Source organism: Camelina sativa, chromosome 4 (assembly GCF_030686135.1).
Source record: "Camelina sativa cultivar CO46 ecotype springtype chromosome 4, ASM3068613v1".
NCBI lineage: Eukaryota > Viridiplantae > Streptophyta > Magnoliopsida > Brassicales > Brassicaceae > Camelina > Camelina sativa.
The window spans coordinates 15,325,752-15,344,743 of NC_141883.1; the positions used below are offsets into that span (position 1 = coordinate 15,325,752).

An 18,992-nucleotide genomic window follows, 5' to 3' on the forward strand; every position below is an offset into this window, starting at 1 on the left:
TCCTAAAAATACATTAACCCTATTAAGGGGAGACTTATCTTTTGCTTAGCTTTTGTTTATCTCTTGTTTAGCAGCTTTTAGGGTTCTTAAACTTTCTTACTCTTGGTTTGTTGGATGATTGAGTACTTCTAAGTTTTTAATATCAAGTTCCTCTTTTATATTCTCTAATCTACAATCTCTAATAATGATTTCACAAAGATCAAACTCATTCCTTTGTGTGATCATAACTATGAGTGAGTAGATCCTTTAGAACTTTGGGCTTGGTAGATTAGGGAGATAGATGATTGATCTTTGATGTCTAGGGGTTTATTTATGTGATTCCTATCTTGTTTAGTGTTAATAATGCTAGATAGGATTGATGATGCTTGAATCTAGACATTAGGATTTCCATGCCCATAAGGTGTTTGATGAAATTCCTGAACCAAACTATTCAAGAGCTTTGCATTCCTAGCCAATGGAAATTGATGATTAGGGTGCTTCATGGTATTTAGACTTGTTTATAATGCATGCTTACCTTGTGATTACCTTTGGAAATTGTTGATTATCATTTGATTAGAATAGGATCTCTATCATAGAAATGGATTGATTTGAATAAGTGTTCTTAGTCATAGGATTGTTCTTGATTGTTGCTTAGACATCTAGGATTGATTAGCTATCTCCCAAGTCATTAACCTTGCCCAAGGTTCACTTGTTTAATCTTGATTTAAAGTCTGTTCTTAGTTGTGTCCTTGTTTGTTTTGAGTTTGCATTGCTTGAATTTGTTTTGTTTGTTAGTTAAGATTGTTACAATAAACCAATTCCTGTATTAGTTTAGATTAATCATTCATGTGTATTCTTAGTGTGTTGATCATTGCAAACTGAGGTTCGATAATTTAATTGATAGAAAAATACTACATCAGTCGCAACTTGTAACCATCCTCACTGACTCCATTGATCTTGGAGAGACTGCAAAGACGGTCGAACTCGTCCAGGTGATCGAGTGGATCCTCCATAGGCAACCTGTGAAACTTGTTCCCTTGGATCATGGAGATCAGACCACTTTTGATCTCGAAGTTGTTGTTCTGCACAGCGGGAGGGACGATTCTAGCGCGTTGAGTATGAGTGTTCGGTGCATCTCCAGCACCAATGTGTCGTGGTCTCGGATCAGGTCTGTTAGGGTGTTCTATAGTGACTGGTGCGGGATGATCAATGAGAGGACGAGCTTGTCGTGGTCTTTGTAACCGATTGATGTCGTTGATAGAAGGAAGGAGATTCTGATGTCCTCTTGATCTGGTGTTCATGCAAGGTTGCAATCAACAAGTACCTGATATGCAAAACAAACAAGCAGAAACCCAAAGCAAGTTAGCACTCAGAATGATAAGTGTAACAAAACTTAACCTTGCAAATCTTCAAAATCTCAAATGTAGCAAAATGAATCCCAAATGGCAACGACGCCAAATTGATACTAGGATTTTTGTGTGTCTATCCTAGCAGGTTCAATTAACCTTATGTGTTGTAGTACTTAAGGTGTCAATCCAAATCTGATGTTGCTAGCAATCAAGATGCAATCAAACAATCACAAGTCAAGCCAATTCAAAAAGAGTGTTTGTCTAACAATCCTAGAATGATCAGAATGCAAAACGGAAATGAGTTACAAAACTAGAAACAAAAATGTATGACAAGGAGTAAACGTGAGTAAAAAATGAAATCGAGTCTAAACAGGAACTAAATAGCAAGATGAAAAACAGTCTCAGGAATGCAATATCAATCAAAAAGATAGAATTCCTAAGGATGGGGTAATCGATGTCGGTGGAGTATCCTAGTCTACAGAGTGTTTAACATGCCACAAGCAAACTATCCCTAAACAATGAACATCACGACTTAGCTAATCCAATCTCTTGACAGAAGCTACTCAGACTCCACCACTTCCAAACCTAGCTCTCGCTAGAGAAACATGATCAAGCAGGTATGACAAACAAGTTCATTCACGTCAACAAACATCCTAGACAACTAATCTCTTAGGCTAGGAATGTAAGTCTCTGGCACTAGTTGGTCAGACATTTCATCGAACACCTTTTGGGTGTGGAAATGTCTAAGACCTAGTTCCAATTAATCAGAGAGAAACTAGTATTTCTAACTCTAGTCCAGAAGGGAATCATACAAATCAAATCTTAAACACCCTACATCCTAAGATCCTCCACCTAGACTATCCCATCCCTAAGAACTCTAACACTACTCGGATCTAGAAACCATCATCAACGATACAAACTCAGAAAACATTGAATCAAGCATAGTAAGATAGATAGGTAAAACTTAAGAACAAAACGAGAAAAAAGATATCTGCGGCCGAGACTTAACAAAATGTATTTATAGTAAAAATATGTAAATCCCTAAAACTTAAAACGACAAGGTAAAGAGTCAGTTTGGGAATCTCCTGAAGCGTGTGAGACAGAGTGTCTTCCTGACATGTGCGATCGAGTCGGTGCAGCAGGGTGGATCGAGCGACGTCAAGTGATGCGCGTGATGAGTGGCTCGAGACGTGGCTCGAATGGTGGTTCGACTTTGTGGCTCGACTGGTAGTTCGACTGGTGTCTGGACTGGCGTCTCGACAGGTAGTTCGACTGGTAGTTCGACTGGTGTCTCGACTGGTAGTTCGACTAGTAGTTCGACTGGTGGCTCGACTGGCGTCTCGACTGGTGTCTCGATTGGCGTCTCGACTGGTGTCTCGATTGGCGTCTCGACTGGTGTCTCGATTGGCGTCTCGATTGGTAGTTCGTCTGGTGTCTCGACTGGTGTCTCGACTTATGAGTTCGGACAGTGGCTCGATTGGTGAGTTCGGACAGTGGCTAAATTGGTGAGTTCGGACAGTTGCTCGATTGGTGTGTTTCCGACGTCTCCTGGATACCTGAAATACTCTGAAAGGCACAATGTATGCAAAAATGATGCAAGAACTACCTAAATATGCAAAGTGTACAAAAGAGGCTAGAAATTGATGCAAAACAACTAGTTATCCTATCTAAATGCATGACAAATACATGCTAAGAATAAGCAAAATATAGACATATCAGCTAGAGAAAGAAATGATGATGATTTGAGAGGACTCAAGCTGAAAATACCGCCATTCTATGGAAAGAATGATCCAGATGCTTACTTGGAGTGGGAAAAGAAAATGGAATTAGTCTTTAAATTTCAAGACTATTCAGACCGCCAGAAGTTTCAAGTGGCTGCTACCGAGTTTTATGATCATGCAATCAATTGGTGGTATAAACTGGTTACTAGCAGGATGCATCACCAAGACCGGCCAGTTGAACATGGGATGAAATGAAAGCAGTCATGAGGAAGAGATTTGTGCCCAACCATTATCACCAAGAGTTACACCGAAGACGGTAAAAGTTATCTAAGAAAAGTAGAAGCTTGGAGGATATGTTGCCTAAGGATTATTTGGTTGCGAAACAACTCATGAGGAGGGGTACAACACATCAAGCTTATGGTTTGAGTTCATCAACCCTGAAATCAAACTATTCTATGGAGGAGAAGACAACCCCAAAATTGAGCATGGAAGCAAAGCCTACTACTACCTCAAAAGAAACAAGAGGTAAAGCTGAAGCTTCTTGTACGCATACTTGTGATGTGTTTTGTGTTGAGTGCCAAGAGAGATGTCATTATTCAAATGAATGTCCTAATCGGAGAACAATGGTGCTTAGCAAAAATTGTGAGCTAGAAATTGAAGTTGAAATGAAAGCTGAGGAACAAAAGCACCAAGAGGTCTACAAAGATCAGAATGAAGTAGTCACAAAGGAAAGTCTGACCTTTTACAACCTTGGAAGTGTGAATGTTTCAGCTGATGCACCAACAAGGAAATAAAAGCTAATGTTCCACTTATGGTCCAGCAAGATAGAGCAAGTTTGGGATTTTAAGGGCATAAAGAAAGGTCTCATTGAAAGTGGTGCTTGATCAGTTCCTTTACCTAAAGTATTGGGCAATGAAAACTGAGAGAAGAGAGGGAGCTGGAGAGATCTCCATAGGAGGATTGGTCACACCAATTTTGATAGCCTGCGATGTGCCTTTGAAGGGAGTGGTACATGAGCCGAGATGGCTAGACATCGAGTACCTGACACTGGCGAGATTCCTGGCTTATGAGAAGCCAAATGATATGTTGCTCTTCAAGTTTGTTCATCCGGCAGTCGGAGCTACTCAGATGATCCTGCCCAACGTCGTGTGCACCAAAGTCAGGCTAGGAGACAACATAGACTTCACACTGCCATTGGAGGAGCTGTACAACCCTGAAGAAGAATCCAAAGCTGAGGGAGAGCATGCAGAGCAAGGACAGGGAGAAAACTCGGAGGACTATGATTTTGAGGAGTATGTTTGCTCTCAAAAGCAACCAGTTGGAGTGAGGGAAGCTCACAAGTGGATCGGATGGTTGAAGCGGATGAACAAGTTCCTGGCTAGGAAAGTGAAAGACCTTACTGGCACAGTGAAGGTAATGGGAGGACAGATCAGGGAGCTACAAGACAAGGCAAGATGTGCCTCAGCTCCCACTTCGGCTTACACACCCACATGGATGGGGAGAAGCAGCCCACTAGGAGGAATCCGAGGTTTGGCAGCAGACCCGATAGATCGCGGAGAAGTCACTCAGATTCCTATCTGACGCCTCACCCAATGGGGTACACGATGCCGTATCTGATGCCACCATCGAGCACACATCCGGGTGACCACTCAGGTCCTTTCCCTCCGACATATCAGATGCAATATCCGATGCCGTTCTCGGTGCACCCTGCGAGCAGCTACACGGGTGACCATTCCGGACCTCTCCCACCATACCCTTCGTACTACCCGATGACCTACCCGCTGCCTTACCCGATCAACCCCTCAGATGCTGGTCCGAGCAGGTCGTTCGTGCGCATAACCGAGCTCTCTGATGAGCGAATCCCGGCACCTGATGAAGCCGGTGACGATCATGGGTATACCTTGGCGAGCATGGAGGCTGCCACAACCTCCTTCTTCACCAACCCATGAGGTACCACTTTCATCCAAACCATTGTTTATACCATTGCATTTTATTTTGTTTCATTTTGTGTGATTCTCAGATTTCTTTTTCAGTCTTTTATTTACACAAGGGACTGTGTAATTTAAGTTTGGGAGAGGGTCTGAGAATGTATATAACATTGTGTTTTATTTTCTTATTTCAAATTTTTGCATAATAGTTTTGTTCATTTGAGTCTGCATCTATTTGCATAAAAAAAACCCACAAAAATTTGAAAAATTTAAACTAAAAAAAAAAAAAACAAGAGTTTTTATGTAGTTGCATTTCCATATTAGGATTGAGTCTACATTTCTTCATATAGGATTGTTGCACATGCATTTTAGGGGACAATGATTAAAACTACCTTGTTTAAAGCAAAACCTTAGGATTGAAGCTATAACCCTTAATCACAGTTCATTGTTGCTAGATCAATCTTTGGAAAAAAATGAAAAAATCTTTGTTTAAATCCGTGTGTCTTTTGAAAGTTTCCTCCACTTGCTTGAACATTGAATCATCTCTATATTATTGGACTTAACCTGAACTTAAATTGTCTTGCTTATGGAATTTGAATACTTGCTCATGATAACTCTAATCTCGGGTTAACACTCCATTTTTACCAATCTTTTCGGTTAACCCGATTCGTTTTTCCCTACCCTTGAACCCAAACCTTCCTTTCAGACCTTGTATTGAATTGTTGAGTGAGGCCTTTTCATTGTGCTATAGGTTGTGAAATCTTGAGAGTAATGAGAACAACAAAGAACTGGCTCTTGATTTAGCTAAGTTAGAATCATTTGAACTAGCTATTAGGATCGGTTTTGAAAGATAGGTGGTTAGCATGATCATTTGGGGTTGGGTTGAGGAATAAAAGAGAAATTAAAGAAGAAAGTCCCTAAGGTTCGATTCAATTAGCTCTAAGTCTCTAAGTAAAAAAAAAGAGAAGAGAAAAAGATCTTGCTATAGTCTCCTAGAAAAGAAAAAGAAAAAAATATATTGGAATATTATTAGGAGTTTAGCAAAGAAAAGAAAAAAAAGAGCTAGATGTTTAAAGTTTAGACCTTAGGGATTATAAAAAAAAAGGGGAGTTAAAATCAAGGATGTGAGTAATTTTATTCTAGGGAGTTTGATAAAAAAAGAGAGTGAGTGAAAAAGGGTAGATTATCAAGAGTTAAGCTTTGTATGCCCTAATTATTCTCAATCTTAGATAGTTTTCACAACTGTCTAGCATTCCTTCTTTTGAGAGGAAACCACCCAAAGATATTGTTTGAAACCACCCTACCAAAAAGCCTTACCCTTGAAACCGATTGAGCTTGATTCATCTTCCATTTGCAAGAATTCGCCAAACACTTTAATGAATGTGAAAGAGATGTTCTTTGGAATTGCAAGTATTTACTAATAGTAGGAGGTTTAACTAGATCGATGCATGGTAATAAGCATAGAAAAATATTTGTAAGTATGTTGGTTGATCTTAGCACCATTAAACTATCTTTAAGGACTATAGCTTGAATCCTTCGCTTGGCTCAAAACGTTATGAGTCCCATTTTTGACCTCTTCCTCCTGTTTCCTTGCTAGAGGACTAGCAAGATTTAAGTTGGGGGTCTAATAACTCTCTAATTTACATGTTTTAAGCATCCTTTTTTTCTATATTCTGCATAATATTTACCCTAACCTTAGCATTTTTAGGTCATTTACTATAGGAATCCACTTTTCGGCCATTTAGGGTGTTGCATTCTTGCATTTGCATTTTTTGGATGAAAACAGGTGCTTTAGAGCCTAAAATGGGAAGAAACAAGGTCAAATCCGAGCATGTACCCGAAGGAGCTATGGACCAGGAAGAACAGTATGAACCTCAACCCGACCGAAGAGGATCCAAGGGCAGGAAGAACAACCCGAGGACCTATCCGAGGAGTTACCCGACCACATCTTCGAGCACCGCCTCGAGCAGACCCTCGGGCAGGACTGGGCTGCTAGGGTTAAAGGGTTTCCATATATAAACTCCCTCTTCTTCCTCTCGCCCTAGCACGCCGCAGACACTCAAACCAGAGAGCGAGAGCTTCTAAGAGAGATCTTGAGCGACTCAAACACTTTTTCCACTTTGTTAGGATTCATTTTGTTATTTTCTTTTCCATTTTCGATTCTATACTCTTCCTCTTTACTCTATTTTCAATACAATGCAATTTTCATTTATCTATGCTTTTGTGTTTTCTGCAATGAGATCTGAGTAGTGAAACAAAGATTCTAGGGAGGGGATAGACAATATTGTGTTCTTGATCGGTTAGGAGGTCTTAGCTTGGTTGTTTTTGTTTTATAAATTCCCTTCTAGATTGGTGTTCTTAATGCTATCAACAGACCGAGAGGTTGAGATTAGATCTAGGGTGTTTTACCATCGAGAGGTGTAGATGAAATGCTTGAATCAATCAATGCTAGAGATTTACTCACTTAGCCTAAGAGATTAGATGTGTAAGGAGTTTATTGACAATAATGAATCGGTTTGTATTGCCTGCTTGATCATCTTTCTCCAACGAGAGTTGGGTAAGGGAGTGATCATGGTTGATTGTTTCTATCACGAGAGTGTTTTAACAAGATTTTAGAGATTCATTGTCTAGGGAATATTTGCTTGAGGCATGTAGGACATTCATACTGGTCAGGAACGCTTAGGTGTCGATCACCCCATCCTTAGGAGCTTTCGCATTTTAATTGTTTACATTTTTATTCATAACTCGATCACTTACCCAAACAGGTACACGATCACCTGCCTCGAGTACACCTTCGAGCTGTTCATACTCATCTTGTTTACTCGATCACCCCACCCGATCTTGTACTCGAATGCTTGCATCGAGTGCTTAGGTCGTGTGGTTCTTGTTTATTTGCTTTCTTTTGTTTATTTTAGGATTGTTAGATCAAACCATTGATTACTTGGCTTGACTTGCATAGTTCTGATCATATCTCATCTGCTATCATAACAACCATTTGGATTGATAACCCTTTGTACTACAACTGCATAGGGAATTGATACCCTTGGTGAAAGAGATCATACATTTGGACCAAGGAGTCAAAGAGAGAGAAGATCAAGGAAACACTTAACGGGTCAATTCAAGAGCTTATGGCCAAAGAGAGCATGGGAAATTCTATTGGGATAATATCTATCAAGTTCAGTCTACTTTGAGCCAAATACAAGCCCAAGAAAGCCCAAAATAATCACTTTATTTTGTGGTCAAAGAGGAGTGACGAAAATAGAGTTCAACTCACCTTGGGAAGGACACCTTAGGAAGGGAAACATGCACTTAGAGTTGGATCTTCATTTAACTTAGTATCTTTAATGTTTTTTAGTTTCAAGAATAATTAATACTTGGTTTTGTTACCAAGTTATTCTATCCCTATATAAACACATGTAATCTCATTTGAGAAAATCATTCAATCAAGAAATCTTTTATCTTTTATTTGAGAGTGGTAAACTCCCTTTGTTCCTTTTGGAACTTGTTCTTTCTCCTTGGTGGGTTACATCAAAGAGTTCTCCTTGGTGGGTTACATCAAAGAGTTTTCGGTATATCAAGTGATTCCGCCGCACTTAACATTGTCATTCATTAGCTGAGGATTGAAGAGTCGTTACAAGAGAGTCTAAGGCACAAGGACTTTTGAGATTCGTCTCATGCCTTGTCATCTGTCTCCGCGAAGCTTCTATCTTAAGTTCCACCGCCTTGCTTTGTTTGGTTTGTTTTAAGAGAGTTTGGGGCATAAGAATTTTTGAGTTTATATCACGCCTTATCATCCAGCTTCGTGAGCCATCGGAGTTCTAAGATTATCAGTCTACCTACCTTAGAGCGTCGATTCCTTGGGATAATTACATCAAGTGGTATCAGAGCCCGCTCAAGGACTTTTGGTATTCTTCTAATCAAAATCTTTCATCTCCTCATATATCCATCTTTTCATCTTTTTCTTTTCATCTTCTATCTTTTTTATTTTCTATCTTTTTTTCTTTAATTTTGTATTCAGTTTTGTAAAACAAAAAAAAAAAAGGAAAAAAAAAAGAAGAACCCGTTCTGTTCTACAAAAAAAAAGTAGAATCCGTTCTATTCTACAAAAAAAATTGTCTAATGATTAACCATTTCAAGCACTTATAGGAGAGACGCGACGGTTGTTGAGGGTTGAGATGAATGCCCTCTATAATAGGTTGGATGAAGTTAAAGCAGAGGCACAACAGAGACAACCACAAATTTTACATCAAAGAAGAGAAGGAGATCGACCTAGGCATCACATAAATGAAGTAGACCAGTACTACAGCCAAAGAGGCAATCCGTCAAGTGAGGGTCAACGACATCCAAGACGAAATAAAGAGGCTAGAGAAAGAAATGATGATGATTTGAGAGGAATCAAGCTGAAAATACCGCCATTTTTTTGGAAAAAATGATCCAGATGCTTACTTGGAGTGGGAAAAGAAAATGGAATTAGTCTTTAAATTTCAAGACTATTCAGACCGCGAAAAGGTTCAGGTAGCTGCTATCGATTTTTATGATCATGCAATCAATTGGAGGTATAAACTGGTTACTAGCAGGATGCATCACCAAGACCGGCCAGTTGACACATGGGATGAAATGAAAGCAGTCATGAGGAAGAGATTTGTGCCCAACCATTATCACCAAGAGTTACATCGAAGACGGCAAAAGTTATCTAAGAAAAGTAGAAGCATGGAGGATATGTTGCCCAAGGATTATTAGGTTGCGAAAAAACTCATGAGGAGGGGTACAACACATCAAGCTTATGGTTTTAGTTCATCAACCCTGAAATCAAACTATTCTATGGAAGAGAAGACAACCCCAAAATTGAGCATGGAAGCAAAGCCTACTACTACCTCAAAAGAAACAAGACGTAAAGCTGAAGCTTCTTGTACGCATACTTGTGATGTGATTTGTGTTGCGTGCCAAGAGAGAGGTCATTATTCGAATGAATGTCCTAATCGGAGAACAATGGTGCTTAGCAAAAATTGTAAGCTAGAAATTGAAGTTGAAATGAAAGCTGAGGAACAAAAGCACCAAGAGGTCTACAAAGATCAGAATGAAGTAGTCACAAAGGAAAGTCTGACCTTTAACAACCTTGGAAGTGTGAATGATTCAGCTGATGCACCAACAAGGAAAGAAAACCTAATGTTCCACTTATGGTCCGGCAAGATAGAGAAAATTTGGGATTTTAAGGGCATAAAGAAAGGTCTCATTGAAAATGGTTGATAACTCTCTAATTTACATGTTTTAAGCATCCCTTTTTGTCCATATTTTCCATTATTTTTACCCTAACCTTAGTATTTTTATGTCATTAACTGTAAGAATTCGCTTTTAGGCCATTTAGGGTGTTGCATTCTTGCATTTGCATATTTTGGATGAAAACAGGTGATTTAGAGCCTAAAATGGGGAGAAACAAGGTCAAATCCGAGCATGTACCCGAAGGAGCTATTGAGAAGGAAGAACAGTCTGAACACCAACCTGATCGAAGAGGATCCAAGAGCAGGAAGAACAATCTGAAGACCTATCCGAAGAGCAACCCGAGCTCATCCTTGAGCACCTCATCGAGCAGACCCTCGGGCAGGACTGAGAAGCTATGGTTAATGGGTTTCCATATATAAACCCCCCTCTTCTTCCTCTCGCCCTAGCACGCCGCATACACTCAAACCAGAGAGCGAGAGCTTCTGAGAGAGATCTTGAGCGACTCAAACACTTTTTCCACTTTGTTAGGATTTATTTTACATTTATTTGCTATTCTTTTAGATTTCTACTCTGTAATCTTCTTCTTTACTCTATTTTCAATACAATGCAATTTTCATTTATCTATGCTTTTGTGTTTTCTGCAATGAGATCTGAGTAGTGAAACAAAGATTCTAGGGAGGGGATAGACAATATTGTGTTCTTGATCGGTTAGGAGGTCTTAGCTTGGTTGTTTTTGTTTTATAAATTCCCTTCTAGATTGGTGTTCTTAATGCTATCAACAGACCGAGAGGTTGAAATTAGATCTAGGGTGTTTTACCATCGAGAGGTGTAGATGAAATGCTTGAATCAATCAATGCTAGAGATTTACTCACTTAGCCTAAGAGATTAGATGTGTAAGGAGTTTATTGACAATAATGAATCGGTTTGTATTGCCTGCTTGATCATCTTTCTCCAACGAGAGTTGGGTAAGGGAGTGATCATGGTTGATTGTTTCTATCACGAGAGTGTTTTAACAAGATTTTAGAGATTCATTGTCTAGGGAATATTTGCTTGAGGCATGTAGGACATTCATACTGGTCAGGAACGCTTAGGTGTCGATCACCCCATCCTTAGGAGCTTTCGCATTTTAATTGTTTACATTTTTATTCATAACTCGATCACTTACCCAAACAGGTACACGATCACCTGCCTCGAGTACACCTTCGAGCTGTTCATACTCATCTTGTTTACTCGATCACCCCACCCAATCCTGTACTCGAATGCTTGCATCGAGTGCTTAGGTCGTGTGGTTCTTGTTTATCTGCTTTCTTTAGTTTATTTTAGGATTGTTATATCAAACTATTGATTGCTTGGCTTGACTTGCTTAGTTCTGATCATATATCATCTGCTAGCATAACAACCATTTAAATTGATAACCCTTTGTACTACAACTGCATAGGGAATTGATACCCTGGGTGAAAAATCCTACTATCAATTTGGCGTCGTTGCCATTTGGTTGATTTTACATTTGCTACGTTTAAGATTTCAGCACTTGCTAGATCAAGTTCTATCTTACATTTTGGTTCGGTACTGACTTGTTTACCTTCGTGTTTGTTTGTTTTGCATTTCAGGTACAATCCGAGTACCCACCCGACCCGTCACTCGATCACCTGGATCGAGTTGACCTTCGTGTACTCACTCGGTCAACTACTTGTGCATGAAAACACGATTCAAGGGTAGCCAACACTTTAGTCCTTTCATCGACAACATCAACAGACCAAGGCTACTACGTCCACAATAAGTCCAGCAACCACAACCAACTACAACTGAGGAGGAAATGAATAATCATAATGGTCCACCAGCTCCTCAAGAGAGGACCAACATAGGAGCAGGAGATGCTCCATCTACTCACAGTCAAAGAAATGGCATTGTGCCACCTGCTGTCCAGAACAACAACTTTGAGATCAAGAGTAGTCTCATCCAGATGATACAAAGCAACAAGTTTCATGGATTGCCAATGGAGGACCCATTGGACCATTTAGATGAGTTTGATAGGCTCTGTAGCCTAACGAAGCTAAATGGAGTTAGTGAAGATGGATTCAAACTCCGGCTTTTCCCATTTTCTTTGGGAGACAAAGCATACATCTAGGAGAAATCACTTCCCAAGGAGTCCATCACCACCTGGGAAGCATGCAAGAAGGCGTTTCTAGCCAAATTCTTCTCCAACTCCAGAACTGCAAGGCTGCGAAATGATATCTCCAGCTTTGTTCAGAAGAGCAATGAGACGTTCAATGACGCTTGGGAACATTTCAAGGGATACACTACCAGATGCCCACATCATGGATTCAGCAATGCTTCATTGCTAAGTACACTATACCGAAGAGTGGTTTCTAAGATACGGATGTTGCTGGACACCACAAGCAATGGTAACTTCCTCAACAAGGATGTCGATGAAGGTTGGGATCTAGTGGAGAACTTAGCTCAATCTGATGGCCAATACAATGAGGAATATGATCGCACTGTGCGATCTAGTAGCGAGGACGATGCCAAGTACAAGCGAGACATGAAAGCCCTCAATGACAAGTTGGATAAGCTCCTAAGCCAGCAGCAGCATGTCCATGCAATCTTAGAGGAAGAGCAGTTTCTGCAACAAGATGGGGAGAATGCTCAGCTAGAGGATATGAACTACATCAACAACCAAGGAGGTTACAACAAAGGGTACAACAACTACAAACCAAACCCGAACATGTCCTACCGTAACCCGAATGTTGTAAATCCTCAATACCAAATTTACCCATCAGCAGTCTAAGAGAATCAGGGCCAGCAAAAGCCTTTTGTTCAATACAATCAAAGCTATGCTCCTAAGCAGCAGTACTTTGGTAATTACAATCAACCAATTGCACCACCAGGTTTCCAACAACAGCAAGGTCTGCAAAACCTTTCTCAAGAAGCTGATTTACGCGGACTGATTCAGCAGATGATACAGAGTCAGGCCTCGGCTGCAATGGACAATGCCAAACGATTCGCGGAGATGATCAACAAGATCGATTCTGGGTATAATGACCTCACTGCCAAGTATGACTCTCTCAACACTAAGATGAGATACCTAGAAGGCCACCACGACAACCAACCACCTCCAAAGATCAACCAGCTTCCAGGTAAAGCTGTTCAGAACCCAAAAGACTATGCAATCGTCCAAGCCATCTTTCTTGATGATGACTTTGAGGACTACCTCACTAAGGACAGTGATGTTCAAGATGGGGAGGCTATTGATCATTATGGGATGAATGAGTACCAGTACTACATATCTGAATATGAACCCGAGAAAACTGATCGAGTTGATGATCGAACACTGGTTCGATAATCACAAACCTAAGAACCACCCGAGGCTGCACCCGAAGAAACACCCGATGATGGTGATCGGATGATTCATCGGGTAGATGTTCAGATGACGGATCAACCTCAATTGCATGTAGCAGAGGAAGGGGAACTAGAGGAAAGGTTCAAAGCCGCTCTTGACATCCAATTAGAGGCGCTTGCAGAGCGTATGGCCAAGCGAAAAGCTCCACCTCCTAAGCTCTTGCCACCACACAAACTTCGAGAGGTAATCATCAAAGAGACAGCTCAGCTGGAGATCGAGGTTAAGGAAGCTGTCAACGAGATTGGGAATGAAATTCTGAGGAGTGGGGTGTGTTTTGATCCTGAACTACGAATTGAGGAAAAACTGGAGGATCCTGGTTCTTTTACTTTGTCGTGTTCAATAGAACTTCAGATTTTCAAGAATTGCTTGTGCGATTTGCGAGCTTTAGTCAGCATCATGCCACTATCATTTTCCAACAAGATGGATTTCAACAGTATTAAACCAAGTAGTCTGTATTTGGTTCTAGCTGATAGAACAATCAGACATCTCATTGGTATTCTGGAAGACTTACCCCTCAGGATTGGAAGAGTGGAAGTTCCTACAGATTTCATGATCCTTGATATGGATAAGGAATCAGACGATCCACTTATCCTAGGAAGACCATTCTTAGCAACAGTAGGAGCAATGATTGACGTGAAACAAGAGAAGATCAGAGTTGAGCATGGGGAGCATTTCAAAATGGAATTTGGCATCAAGAAGGGAATTAAGAAGCCAACCATTGATGGTCAAGCTTTTTTCACCCAGACTAAACAAAGAAGGGTCAAGCATCACAAGGAAGTCCATACTACATTTGCTGTGGAACCTGGACAAGACCTGGAAAATCCAGTAAATCAGCCTGCTATAGTGGAGAGGATTCTAGAACCTCTCCCTCCTAAAACCCATGCTTGAAGAGCATGAAGGGTCAAGCTTAGTGACTTAAAACAAGCTCACTTGGGAGGAAGTCCCAAAGGTATCCTTTATTGTCTTTTAAATTTTATTTATTTATTTTGTCTTATTTCCTATTTTTGCATATTTACTTTAAAAAAATAAAAAATAAAATAAAAAATAAAATAAAAAATAAAAATACATCAAGGAAAAATGAAATTTTGGGGAACTCGAGGCTCTACCCGAATCCGTACCCGACGCGCCTGATCGTGTTCCCACTCGAGTGGCGAGTGGAGTCCGTATTCCACAAAGCCCTAGTCCACTCTCGGTGAAACCCTAGCGGCAGCCCTTCCTATTTAAGGGGACCAACCCCTTCTTCTCCAAGACAAAATCGATAAGTGCTAAAAACTTTTAAACTTCCTTCTTCTTATTTCTTCTCTCTCTCAAAATCGAGTGCTTTAAGATTTTCGGGAACTAACCCTATTGATCTTGAAGTTTAGCTTCTTCTATTTTCAAGGATTCAACAATGGCTCCAAAGATGAAGACTTACCAAAAGAAGGGGAGCAGATCAACCCCCACCGCTGCTAGAACCGGAGGTGATGCCGTCGAACCTTGTGATTCTCAAGGAGGAGGAGACGTTCCACATTCCCAACCCTTGGCTGGACGTTTCGCATCCCCAACCCGATGCTCCACCCGACCGTCCACCCGAGCTAGCACTCGCGCACCTGATCGGGTAGATACCCGTGTTCTCTCTCCCGACCCAGTAGCAGTTGCAATCCACCAATCTCCTCGACGTAGGGACCTATCTACGTCTGAGCGAACCGTTACTGATCCGATGGAGGTCGATTCAGATGCAGAAGGAGGAGAACTGGAAGAGATCCAAACTTCCAGGTTGAGAAGCAGAACTACAGTTGCGAGGGGGAAGAGACCAGCCTATGAAAAGGCTGAAAAGGTAGATGAGAGAGCGGCAGAAGAAGAGGATCAAGACACCGAGGGAGAAAGCCCTGACAATGATGAGGAGCAGAGATAATGCACCAAGATAGCATGTAGGAGGTTGAAGGAAAGGGAAGTGCAGACTCCGGCCAAGCTCTTCAAGGTCCTCTGTAAGATGAGCTTTGTAGGAACCCGCTACCCTCACCGTGAAACGATGAAATAGTTGGGGATCGCTAGAGATGTCGAGTTCCTTTTCGACATGTGCCAACCTTGAAGCCTACGAAGAGGAGACGGTTCACTTCCTTTCCATGCTGCAGTTACACTTCTTTGAGGACCACCTGACCCTACTACCTGATGGGGGGATCGGGTTCATCACCTTCTCCGTGCGCAACAAGGAATACCGACTCACCTTCAAGGAGATGGAGAAGCTGTATGGATTCAAGGCTGGGAGTGGAGAAAACATGGAAGTGAGCAAGGAGGAAATGAAGTCCCTATGGCTGACAATAGGAGACAAGCTTCCCTACAAGTCAACAAGCTCCAAATCTGCTCAAATAAGGAGCCTTGTTTTGAATTTCACAAGTCCCTCGCCTGCACTCTTTTTCCTAGAAAGGAGACTAGGAATGTGAATGATCATGAGTTCCAGCTGCTAGACATTGCCCTGTGTGGAGTATTAGACAATGCTAGGGACGATAGACCGCTAGTAGGCGATGTTACGGACACTAGCCTGGTTCTTGTGCTGCTTAACCAGTTTTTATATCTGAAATCCTGGGCAATGAAAACCGAGAGGCGAGATGGAGCTGGAGAGATCTCCATAGGAGGTTTAGTAACACCAATTTTGGTAGCTTGCGATGTGCCCCTGAAAAGAGTGGTTCATGAGCCGAGATGGCTAGACATCGACTACCTAACCTTGGCGAGATTCCTAGCTTATGAGAAGCCAAATGATATGTGGCTCTTCAAGTTTGTTCATCCGGCAGTCGGAGCTACTCAGTTTATCCTGCCCAACGTCATGTGCACCAAAATCCGGCTAGGAGAAAGCCTAGCCTTTATGCCACCATTGGAAGAGTTGTACAACCCTGAGGAAGAATCAGCGGCTGAAGAGAGAGAGCCAAAAGAGTAAGAACAGGGAGGTGAATCAGAGGATTACGATTTTGAGGAGTATGTTTGCTCTCAAAAACAACCAGTAGGAGTAAGGGAGGCTCACAAGAGGATAGGGTGGTTGAAGAGGATGAACAAGTTTCTCTCAAAGAAGGTAAAAGACCTCACTGGCTCAGTGAAGGTAATGCGAGGACAGATCAAGGAGTTGCAAGACAAGGCAAGCTGTGCCTCAGCTCCCACCTCGGCTTATGCACCCACATGGATGGGGAGGAGCGGACCATTGGGAGGAATCCGAGGATTAGCACCTCCAGAGCCTCACAGGACATCCTCCTACGAGCCCGATGCAGAAGACGATGTCACCAGACCAGATAGATCGCGAAGAAGCCACTCGGATGCCTATCCGATGCCTAACCCGATGGGGTACACGATGCCCTATCCGATGCCACCATCGAGCACACATCCGGGTGACCACTCAAGTACCTTCCCTATGCCTTACCAGATGCCATATCAGATGCCCTCCTCGATGCACCCTGCAAGCGGCTATACGGGTGATCATTTTGGTCCTCTCCCACTATACCCGTCGTATTACCCGATGCCCTACCCGATGACTTACGCGACGCCTTACCCGATCAACCCCTCGGATGCCGGTTCGACCAGATCGTCTGTTCGCATAACCGAGCTCTCTGATGAGTGAATCCCGGCGCCTGCTGAAGCCGGTGACGATCCAGGGTACACCTTGGCGAGCATGGAGGCTGCCACAACCTCCTTCTTCACCAACCCATGAGGTACCAATTTCATCCAAACCATTGTTTATACCATTGCATTTTATTTTGTTTTGTTTCATTTTGTGTGATTTTTAGATTTCTTTTTCGGACTTTTATTTATACAAGGGACTGTGTAATTTAAGTTTGGGGGAGGGTCTGAGAATGTATATAACATTGTGTTTTATTTGCATCTATTTGCATAAAAAACCCAAAACAATTTGAAAAATTTGAAAAACAAGTGTTCATGTAGTTGCATTTACATATTAGAATTGAGTCTAGATTGCTTCTAATAGGATTGTTGCATATGCATTTTATCAGACAATGATTAAAACCACCTTGTTTAATGCCAAACCTTAGGATTGAAGCCATAGCCCTTAATCACAGTTCATTGTTGCTTGATCAATCTTTGCAAAAAAAAAAATGAAAAATCTTTGTTTAAAATCTTGTGTCTTTTGAAAGCTTCATCCGCTTGTGTGAAACTTGCTTGAACATTGCATCATCTCTATATTATTGGACTTAACCTGAACTTAAATTGTCTTGCTTATGGAATTTGAATACTTGCTCATGGTAACTCTAAAATCGGGTTAACACTCCATTTTTACCAATCTTTTCGTTTAACCTTATTCGTTTTCCCCTACCATTGAACCCAAACCTTTCTTTCATACCTTGTATTGAATTGTTGAGTGAGACCTTTTCATTGTGCTATAGGTTATGAAACCTTGAGAGTATTGAGAACGACAAAGAACTAGCTCTTGCTTTAGCTAAGTTAGAATCATTTGAACTAGCTATTAGGATCGGTTTTGAAAGATAGAGGGTTAGCATGATTATTTGGGGTTGGGTTGAGGAATAGAAAAGAAATTTAAGAAGAAAGTCCCTAAGGTTCGGTTTAGTTAGCTCTAAGTCTCTAAGTAATAAAAAAAAAAAGAGAAAGAAAAAGATCATGCTATAGTCTCCTAGAAAAAGGAAAAAAATAATATGGAAATTTTATTAGGAGTTTAGCAAAGAAATAAAAAGAGATAAAAAAAAAAGAGAAGAGAATGAGAAAAGGGTAGATTATCAAGAGTTAAGCTTTGTATGCCCAAATTATTCTCAATCTTAGATAGTTTTCACAACTGTCTAGCATTCAATCTTTTGAGCGAAAACCACCCAAGGATATTGTTCGAAACCATCCTACCAAAAAGCCGTACCCTTGAAACCGATTGAGCTTGATTCACCTTCCATTTGCAAGAATTCGCCAAACACTTTAATGAATGTGAAAGAGATGTTCTTTGGAATTGCAAGTCTTAACTAACAGTTGGAGGTTGAACTAGATCGATGCATGGTAATAAGCATAGAAAAATATTTGTAAGTAAGTTGATTGATCTTAGCACATTTAAACTATCTTTAAGGACTATAGCTTGAATCCTTCGCTTAGCTCAAAAGGTTATGAGTCCCATTTTAAACCTCTTCCTCCTACTTCCTTGCTAGAGGACTAGCAAGATTTAAGTTTGGGGGTCTGATAACTCTCTAATTTACATGTTTTAAGCATCCCTTTTTGTCCATATTTTGCATTGTTTTTACCCTAACCTTAGCATTTTTAGGTCATTAACTGTATGAATTCGCTTTTAGGCCATTTAGGGTGTTGCATTCTTGCATTTCCATATTTTGGATGAAAACAGGTGCTTTAGAGCCTAAAATGGGGAGAAACAAGGTCAAATCCGAGCATGTACCCGAAGGAGCTTTTGAGCAGGAAGAACAGT

General features: G+C 41.0%; 1 non-coding gene across 1 annotated transcript; it reads right to left on the reverse strand.

Annotated features, from left to right (window-relative positions):
• Window positions 1-12,415: 12,415 nt before the first annotated feature.
• Window positions 12,416-12,522, reverse strand: LOC147945762 (small nucleolar RNA R71). Its single transcript, XR_015597883.1, has one exon. It is a non-coding gene; the product is annotated as a small nucleolar RNA R71 (small nucleolar RNA).
• Window positions 12,523-18,992: the final 6,470 nt, after the last annotated feature.